Source organism: Polistes fuscatus, unplaced genomic scaffold, assembly GCF_010416935.1.
Source record: "Polistes fuscatus isolate 324 unplaced genomic scaffold, CU_Pfus_HIC Scaffold12, whole genome shotgun sequence".
Lineage (NCBI taxonomy): Eukaryota > Metazoa > Arthropoda > Insecta > Hymenoptera > Vespidae > Polistes > Polistes fuscatus.
The window spans coordinates 4292136-4303500 of record NW_025113020.1 but is presented as its reverse complement, the minus strand read 5'-3'; positions in this window follow the sequence as shown (position 1 = coordinate 4303500).

Here is an 11365-nt window from a genome sequence, read left to right as displayed (position 1 = left end):
ATGTTAAAAAGAAAAGAAGAAAGAGAGAGAGAGAGAGAGAGAAAGTAACGAAGAGGACGAGTGAGAGACCACCTTCGGTTCTCTCGCAGTGGCTACCAAGATTTACTGCCAAATGCTCGCGTATTTATGAACTACGCCTCGTGCAACCTAACACATACAAACTCACGTGTATATCCCCTCCCCCCAAACCCCATACACACCTACGCCACCATGTAGAAGAGTTTTATAGAGTTTGTTGGTATTTGTGTATCTATGTGTATGTATTTGTATGTATTAGAATTGATGTTAAAGAGAAAGAAAGATAGAAAGGAAGAGAGAAAGGAAAGATAGTGTTGGCGAGTGGAGTGCTAACCGACTATCGATCATGTTTCGTGGATAGTTAGGAGCCATGAAACATTCATGCACGATCGACCACCCATCGTAGTATTCGTCTTTTCGCTAGTCCCATACTGCTGCAAACGCGCAACCAGACCAACTCGAGACTAGATGCTAAACTTCTCTTCTCTTTTCTTTTATTTTATTTTCTTTTCTTTTCTTTCTTATCTTTTTTTTTTTATCTTTATTCGAAGGGTTCCTCTATTTTACATTAACGTCCTACGCTATTTCTTGTTAACCTTTGGGTAATACAAAAGTTACCGGTACTGTTATTGTATCAAGAATTAATGTTATTTTCTTTCTTCATTCGTTTAAGTATTTTTATCTGATTTTTTTTTTTTAGGAAATCTATACAATTGTCGATAATACGAATGTGGATTAATATTTTTCAAATGATACTATTATACGAAGAAATAATTTATTTTGAAATAATCAATAATAATAATAATAATAATTGAAGAAGACAAAATGTTTGGAATACGATTAACGATTATTATTAATTTCACTTTATCTATCGTGATATCATGCGAGTAAATCAAATCTATGTTAATTTATATGTCGTTCAAAATAATTCTAAAATTCATTATATTTTTTCCTCTTTAGAAATGTTAATAGATAAAGTTGAGAAATAGTTAAACGTAAGTATCGTCCGTATCTATTTAAGGATGATTCGTCGTCAATAAGAGTTATGCAGGAAACCAAAGAGAAGAAGTGGTGGTACATACTTACTTACGTATCCTACGTACGTACGTACGTACGTTCGATTCTCTCAACTCTCTAAGGGGTCAAACGGCGACATCAGATTTATACGATCGCCATTTAATTCTTTATAAGAGCGCCGACAGGACGATGAACGTTGGTGGTACGAGAAAGAACAAGATAGACAGTGTGTAGGATGAAAGAGAAAGAAAGAAAGCAAGAAAGAGAAAGAAAGAAGATTGTGGCAGAAGGGCCAGCAGGGGCACGTCAGGCCCCTTGGGCCGTCATAAACAATAGCGTGGAGTAATTGATTCTCTAATAACTTAACGCGCTAGCACGAGGTGGCCACTAACAGCCTTAGGTAGGCATAATGTATTGCAGTCGGCAACAACTCCAGTGCTAAGGAGTTGGAGAAGAAGAAGAAGAAGAAGAAGAAGAAGAAGAAGAAGAAGGAGTTGGAGGAAGAGATGGTGTTGGGGGGAACCTGGGGGACCTGGGGGACCTGGGGGAGGAGTTGGGGGAGTCGAGAAGGGTGGATGGGGGGGGGGAGAGAGAGAGTTCGACGAGCACACGTAGGCCTACGCGGGCTGTGAGATTTAAGAGCCCAAGTCGATAATAAGCAGCCACCTTGGAAAATGGCAAGAACCCAACGCGTTCCTCGTACACCCGAGGAAACCCGTCGCCTCCATCGCTCGAACGAGATATACGATCTCTCTCTTTCTCCCCCCCTACCCCACCCATCCCCCTCCCGCTTCCCCCTAGCCCCTCTCATCTTCTTCTTCTTCTTCTTCTTTTTCTATTTCTTTCTTTTTCTTTCCTTATTCTCTTTTTATTTCTATTTATTTCTCTTGGTGTCTGAACGTTTGTCGACATGATAGGTAGAAATAGTGTCCCAACTTATACTCTCTCTTATTACACGAGATCATTGCAAAAGACTATAGTAGTCGTCAAATCGACACGTAATTTTAATTCTTAAGTTTTATCTAGTTACAAAAGGTGTACGGAGTTTTGGGGGTTTTTTCTTTTGTTTTTATATCTAGGTATATAATATACTGTTTGAAATGTATTGATCGATTATATTTTCCAATATGAATCATGTTATCATTTCTAAATAGAATATTTGTCTTTTTTATTTTTAATTCTCATCAATTTTATTGTTGTTTTACGTTGCAGAAAATTTATATACGCGTGATGATTCTTTTTCTCTCGAGTAAAATGTAAATGGAAATCACTAGAAAGAGTAAATCACTAGGGGGACTAAATCACTAGAAGATAATTTATTAAATGTTGTTTAACGATAAACAGAATATTAGAATATATTTATATAATCAATATGAAATAAAAGGAAAAAAAAGAAAAGAAGTGTGAAGAATAGAAGAGCAATGGTTTGGAATGAGAAAGAATGAAGAAGATGAAGAAGAAGAAGGATGAGGAGAAGGAAGAGGGTGGAAGGGTGGTGGAGGAGGAGGAGGAGGGATTGCGTTCGTCGGCATCGCGTAGCCTGTCATTAGGCTCGATATATCTCACGGCGGTAACAACCTATCGCAAGGAAGAAATGACACCGAGAAAATACCCTCTCGATTCGCTCGTGCTGACCTAAACGCAACAAAAACCCACTTTTGTACTTTTGCAAATTTTTCCCCCAAGTAAATGATACATTCAATTTTCTATGCTATTTTGTGTATAGTGATTTTTATTGAATATATTTTCTATTTATTTATATTCATTTATTATAGGATTATTATACGCCACCCTATGGTGCCAGTTCAACACAACATTGCAACTCATTGACAGTCAAAGTAAGCAAGTACAAAATTATTGAATTATGCATCTAAATGAATTATAATATTTGTTTCATTTACTTATTATTACTTTTAATCAAATAATGGTACATTCAATCTTCTATGATATTTTATTATGCTGATTTTTATTGAATATATTTTGTATTTATTTATTTATTATAGGATTATTATACACCACCCTCTGGTGTCAGTTCAATACAACATTGCAACTCATTGACAGTCAAAGTAAGCAAGTACAAAATTATTGAATTATGCATCTAAATGAATTATAATATTTGTTTTATTTACTTATTATTACTTTTAATCAAACAATGGTGCATTCAATCTTCTATGATATTTTATTATGCTGATTTTTATTGAATATATTTTGTATTTATTTATTTATTTATTATAGGATTATTATACACCACCCTCTGGTGTCAGTTCAATACAACATTGCAACTCATTGACAGTCAAAGTAAGCAAGTACAAAATTATTGAATTATACATCTAAATGAATTATAATATTGTTTTATTTACTTTTATTACTTTTAATCAAACAATGGTGCATTCAATCTTCTATGATATTTTTTTATGCTGATTTTTATTGAATATATTTTGTATTTATTTATTTATTTATAGGATTATTATACCCACCCTCTGGTGTCAGTTCAATACAACATTGCAACTCATTGACAGTCAAAGTAAGCAAGTACAAAATTATTGAATTATACATCTAAATGAATTATAATATTTGTTTTATTTACTTATTATTACTTTTAATCAAACAATGGTGCATTCAATCTTCTATGATATTTTTTTATGCTGATTTTTATTGAATATATTTGGTATGTATTTATTTATTTATTATAGGATTGTTGCACATCACTCTGTGGTGTCAGTTCAATACAACATTGCAACTCATTGACAGTCAAAGTAAACAAGTACAAAATTATTGAATTATACATCTAAATGAATTATAATATTTGTTTCATTTACTTATTATTACTTTTATTCAAACAATGGTGCATTCAATCTTCTATGATACTTTATTATGCTGATTTTTATTGAATATATTTTGTATTTATTTATTTATTATATAGGATTGTTGCACACCACCCTCTGGTGTCAGTTCAATACAACATTGCAACTCATTGACAGTCAAAGTAAGCAAGTACAAAATTATTGAATTATACATCTAAATGAATTATAATATTTGTTTTATTTACTTATTATTACTTTTAATCAAACAATGGTACATTCAATCTTCTATGATACTTTATTATGCTGATTTTTATTGAATATTTTGTATTTATTTATTTATTTATTAGGATTGTTGCACATCACTCTGTGGTGTCAGTTCAATACAACATTGCAACTCATTGACAGTCAAAGTAAACAAGTACAAAATTATTGAATTATACATCTAAATGAATTATTATTGTTTCATTTACTTATTATTACTTTTATTCAAACAATGGTGCATTCAATCTTCTATGATACTTTATTATGCTGATTTTTATTGAATATATTTTGTATTTATTTATTTATTATAGGATTATTATACACCACCCTCTTGGTGTCAGTTCAATACAACATTGCAACTCATTGACAGTCAAAGTAAGCAAGTACAAAATTATTTAATTATGCATCTAAATGAATTAGAATATTTGTTTTATTTACTTATTATTACTTTTAATCAAACAATGGTACATTCAATCTTCTATGATATTTTATTATGCTGATTTTTATTGAATATATTTTGTATTTATTTATTTATTTATTATAGGATTATTATACACCACCCTCTGGTGTCAGTTCAATACAACATTGCAACTCATTGACAGTCAAAGTAAGCAAGTACAAAATTATTAAGAATTATACATCTAAATGAATTATAATATTTGTTTTATTTTTAGGATTGTCGAGAATATTTTTCTTGGATGACCCAATTGTCACACAATATAATATTATAAAATTAAATATATATATTTTAAATTGAGAGACATCTATTCGTTCTCTCGTAATTATTATTATTCAACAATAAAATATCGAAATGATGCTGAATGTTTATCAAAAGGAGAATAGCATATACATATATATATATACATAAAGTTACGTTACTAAAGGGTTTCATTTAATTAATTTCATCGGGCATGATAAAATATAACGCTTGTATTCGACCTTCCCCTACAATATTTCTTTTGTTTTGTTTGCACGCGAATATTTTTAAGAGCTTCTTTATTCCTTCAGCATATGGAAGCCAAATTCGTGCACAATCTTCTTTCTCCCGATGGTTCTGCACAGATAAATATAGAAAGTGGTAGGTAAAGATCGTTACTCGTTCACAAAAACTTCATTTTTTGTGCTTTATTTTTTTTTAATTATTCCTTATTATTTTTCTTTTATTTTCTTTTATTTTCTTTTCAATGTACCCACCGTTAAGATTTTAAACGTGATCATAACGATTCATTTTTAGGAAGACGAAGGATCATTATTAAAGAGGAAAAATTTCACGATATAAGCAGAATCCATAGTACATGAATAAGAAGAAGAAAACTTATATATCCGAGAATATAATAAACCCTAAAATATAATCGTTATCATCGTGACACAATATCCAACGAACTTTTTCAATAAGGATTAAAGGAAAACAAAAATTGCTTGTGTTGTAAGGATATATATATAAAAAAGAAACATTTTAAAAATTGATGTACCTACTAAACGTACACACATACATATATATATATACACACACACACATACTGAACTCTTTCTGTTTATGTACGTGTGATAAGAAGAAATGGAATGAGAGAAGAGAGAGAATTGGTTGTTGTTATCGTAAAAGATTGAACACTTGCGAATAAGGTGTAGTACGTCAAGGTGACTAAAGAGGCCTCGTTACCATAATCGTCGATGCAGAAGGGCTCGAGCCAGGTGTATTCTTAAATCTGGCAAGGCAACACCTAAAGACGGTCATCATCGGTTTACAGTATAATAAGATCACAACGTGGCAAACGAGCCGCTCATGACCCTCGACGAGGTTGTTCCTCGATATACTTACGTTAACGTATCCTTTCTTCCTTCTTCATTCAAAGGAAAGGAAAGGAAAGGAAGGAAGAAGAAGAAGAAAAGATCGACGAAGAAATTATCGACGGTTCAAAGATGATTCCACTCTTGTACGATCAACAACGCCTACCTCTTCGTCGTTCGAACGTGCTTCTTCTTTTCTTTCTCTCTCTCTCTCTTCACTTACTTTTTTTTACCTTCAAATTTGTTCTCATTTTATAATGTTAAATCGGTTGATATATATATACTATCTTCTATTATCATTTGTTTTTATTTTTTATTTTTTTTTTTCTTCTTTTATTATAGAAATATTATTATATATTATATTTATAATATATATTCTATATATATATAATAAATAATAAATAAATATATAAATATATACAATATTCATAATATAATAAATAAATATATAAATATAAATATAAATCAATATAATAATATAATATTATATTTATAATATATAATTATATATATATATATATGAATAATATAATATAAATATTTTCTTTTATTATAGAAATAATATTGTCTCTTGTTTTATTTATTTTTGTAGTTTACAATAATTGAAGATGAAGATGAAGAAGAATATGTTTGTATGAGAAAGAACAAATATTGATTGATATTTAATATTATTATTTAAAAAAAGGAATATGTATATGTGTGGATTGATTGAAAATTAATAATCAAGATCATCGTCACATTTGTTTTATTTTTGTATAGTTTACAATAATTGAAGATGAAGAAGAAGAATATGTTTGTATGAGAAAGAACAAATATTGATTGATATTTAATATTATTATTTAAAAAAAGGAATATGTATATGTGTGGATTGATTGAAAATTAATAATGAAGATCATCGTCACATTTGTTTTATTTTTGTATAGTTTACAATAATTGAAGATGAAGAAGAAGAATATGTTTGTATGATAAAGAACAAATACTGATTGATATTTAATATTATTATTTTAAAAAGGAATATGGATTGATTGAAAATTACTAATCAAGATCATTGTGTCAAATTTGTTATCGTTAACAAAGTAATTGTCTTGATACAATACAACACCATGTATATATACATTTAAAAATCGAAGTTTTGTTTGAGTTTAGTGTTATTCATCCTTTTATTCGTACATTTTCTCTTTATCTTTTGCTAGTGTGGATCCAAGGAAGGAATAATACGAAGAGTCGTGCGAACGAAACGAAAAAGATGAAGAAGAAGAAGAAGAAGTAAAAGTAGAGGAAGAGGAGGAGGAGAAGGAAGAGAAGAAGAAGAAGAAGTAGAAGTAGAGGAAGAGGAGAAGGAGAAGAAGGAGGAGAGAAGAAGAAGAAGAAGAGAGGAGAGAGAGAGAGAAGAAGAAGAAGAAGAAGAAAATAGGAGAAGATCGAGCAACAAGATCTCACAAGGTATCTCGATAAATCCCTTTCGCTGGACAAATAACGACAAGGCTCATTACTATAAACACGTCTCGCGTGGTCTCTGCGTGTGGCACGTCAACTTCTCGGCAATTCCCCCAAGTCCCCCAAGTCCCCCCAAGTCCCTCCCCCGCCCCTTTCCCAACTCTTCTTCTCTTTCTCTTACTCTTTCTTTAGTCTTCTTTTATCTACCTATCTTTTTTCCTTACCCGTATTAGCTGGGTATCCCAAAAAAGGAACGACCTTTCCTAATCATGCACTCTAAACATAACCGTTTTTATGTACGCATATCTTTTGTCGAATCTAATCGCTGTTGGTTCTTCTTACACGACGGGGGTTTATTAAAGAAATGTTTAATGAGAACTGATCTGATAGAATTTGAGAGATTATTATTATTATTATTATTATTAGTTTTATTTTATCAAGCAAAAAGAAAGTAGAGATATATTATAATATTTAGATTGATAATATAGGAATAAGAATGTTGTAATAATGTACATTAGAAGTAGAAATATAGGATTAGTTTGATTTGGTGGATAAACAAAATTAGATTCTTTGAGATTTTATATATTAATTTTATTTTTATAATTATATATTATAATATATACAATAATTAATAACATAGGAATAAGAATGTTGTAATAATGTACATTAGAAATAGAAATATAGGATTAGTTTGATTTGGTGTGTGGATAAACAAAATAGAATTCTTTGAGATTTTGTATATTAATTTTATTTTTATAATTATATATTATAATATATATTGATAAAGTAGGAATAAAGAAATTATAATAATGTATATTAGAAATAAGAATTTTAATATAACATGAGATTAGTTTAATTTAATGATAAACAATAGGATTCGTTGAGATTTTGTATAAATTTTATTTTTATAATTATATATATTGATAACTTTATAAAAATAAGAAAATTATAATAACGTACGTTAGAAATAGAAACATAAAATTAATTAGATTAGATGGATAAACAAAAATAAGATTCGTTGGTAGATTTTGTATTAATTTTATTTATCTATTTTTCCATAAGTGTTTATCATACTGCTACCCCCCTTTTCAAGCTCTTCAATTTACGGTAGCCGTATTGAAAACTCGATACCACCGATAGTGGTGGCTCTAGTACAATCCTCTCTCTCTCTCTCTACATATACATACATAAATACACATTATATTATATGCACACAGTTTATAAAGACTTATACACTTATGTGTATATATTCCAACCGTTGTAGGCTCATCCCGATCGATACGTCAATTAATTTTCGAAAGGAGGCTGCACTCGGCTAATTTAAATGGACGAACAAACCACCACCACCACCATCACCACCATCACCATAACCACCACCATATCTCGTTGGGGGGCACATTTACCATCAGTGTTCAACGCACCTGGCCAGACTAGGGTTTCTCTCTGTTCTTCACTTTTCTACTCTTTTACTCTTTCTCTCTCTCTCAACACCCCCACCCCATCCCCATTGGTTTAATTTCATTTCATTTCCTTTACGATCCCCCTTGCAAAACTGTTTAACTTTCATGAAATCATCATTCTCGTCGATACCACTTATTCCTTTTTCTCTATCCCCATTCATTCTCATAATTTTGATCAGAGTATTCAACAGTTTTTAATCCACTCCCCCGCCTCCACCCCCTCCCCCGCTTCTAGTATTTTGTATTATATATATGCTTATTTAATTTTATTATAAGAAGTATTAACTTGTATTATTATTTATTATTATTATTATTATTATTGTATTATTATTATTATTATTATTATTATTATTATTATTATTGTATTATTATTATTATTATTATTAATTTTTGTTCTTTTGCTTTCTTTTTGCGTAGATAAAAAATACCTCGAAATATTTCACAATAAAACATTGGACGAAACATTTCAACAATAACGGAGTGCGCATTTGCGTCCATTGCAACTGCAGTTTCACGAACAATTATCACTATCCCGTTGGAAATGATGGGTATTATAATATCTACTTTATTTTCTTTTTTTTATTAAGTATTATACAGCAACCCTGAGGTGGTGGTGGTGGTGGTTTATGATTGGGAAAGAAAAAGAGATAAAGAAAAGGAAAGAAAAGGAAAATAAAATGAAGAAGAAGAAGAAGAAGAAGAGAGAGGAGGCACGTCTCTCTCGTGTAATTTTCATCGAGTGGGTGGAAACCCATTATTTCGCATTACGGGATCCTTATGGACCTTTCTCTCTCTCTTTCTGTCGTTCTTTTTAAAAGAGAAACAAAAAAAAAAAAGAAAGAAAAGAAAATAAAGAAAGAAAGATTGTAGATCGTGATGGATCATAAGGCTATCTCAAGAAAACTCAGTGTTACGTTGATGGACGCATTCACGGCTTTCTTAAAGGGTTTCATAAGCTTTCTCTTTTTATATCATCAGTTTTATTTCATATACACTTGGCAAACTCCCCCTCCCCCTGCCCCCGTGCCTCTGCCCCCTCCCCCTATCTCGCTTTTTTTGTATTTTTTTTATATTTAATACGGCTCGTTATTCCTTCCATTCTGTTTTATCGAAAAGAATGTTAAACAAAACTGCATTGAAGTAAAATAAATCTCTCAGTAAAATAAAATTTTCTATATTATAAATACACTTTCATGAATAGAGAGAATAATACGAGTTTATCTTTTAATATGGGAACACGTGTCACGTAGTAAAATATTTCGTTATCTAACTGGAAGTATAAAAATGAAATGAAAAGAAAAAAGGAAAGAAGGAAAAGAAAAATAGAAGAAATATAATCTAACAAATTCTAAGTGAGGATACAACAAGAGCTCCTTATCGGCAAATCTTTATTATATCCGTTCAGTTAAAGTATATGGATAAAGATATTTAAGGAGATGATTGTATGGTGTAGGGTCTATTAGATAGAGACGTTCGAGATAGCATTTTGAACGCGTTTTAGAATTTCATTCTTTTATATATATATAATAGAATTTTGATATTTACTTATTTTTATCTTATTTTTATAATATCAGGATAAATGTAGGATTATAAGACATATTTTATTGTGTTATTTTTATTCAATTAATATATTTTATATTATAATATAAATAATATCATACTATATATTATAATGTAACAAAAGAATATATATAATATAACTATATTTAATACTATTATTACATTTATTAATACATTATATTTGTTATATTATATATATAAGTAATATTTGTATACAAAATATTTATATATATATATATAAAATATTGATAGAATAAATTGAACGTTGTATAAAAATAAATTAAAAACAACAAAAGAAAAAGATCAGAATATATATAATTTTTATAAATATTATTTTGTAAAAAATGCTCGCATGTAGATTACATCAAAGTATTTCTATGTTTCATGGTGTACGTATCAAGAAGAAGAAGAAGAAGAAGAAGAAGAGAATAAAGAAGAAGAATGCATCGAACGGGGCTATTGAAACTCGCTGTAGTAAGCAGGCGGCACGAAACACTGTAGTTAGCGACTATTAATACCATCGACCGGCATCGATAGTTCTGCCTGCAAGGCGTCATAATGATATGGTGTATCGAACAGACCCTTTCGATTCTGGTTTGTCGGTATACTGCATACACGCATTCTACGATATACGCATAGATAAGAAATGTGCAATACGCGGGTACAATACCGTATTAAAAACTATATAATTGTCTTTTATACATTATAAATTCGTGACTCCTTTAAACACGGTCCATTCGTTCCGTATTTATCAAAATTGTGTTAAGCGAAACAAATCAATGTTATAAAATCATTCGCGTTATATAAAGCTCTTTTACTATTTTTTGCATCATTTTTTAAAAGTATTAACAAGGAGAACACGCGACTTATAATTTTATAAACGTTTATGAAACTTTATAAATTTATATTATAAGACTACATACAATGCATTGTAAATAATTTCCTAGGTACAGCAATTTTCGAGGAAATTAGAGTTAAATTTTACATAAATTGGCAAATGGTCAAATGGCAATTAATTTA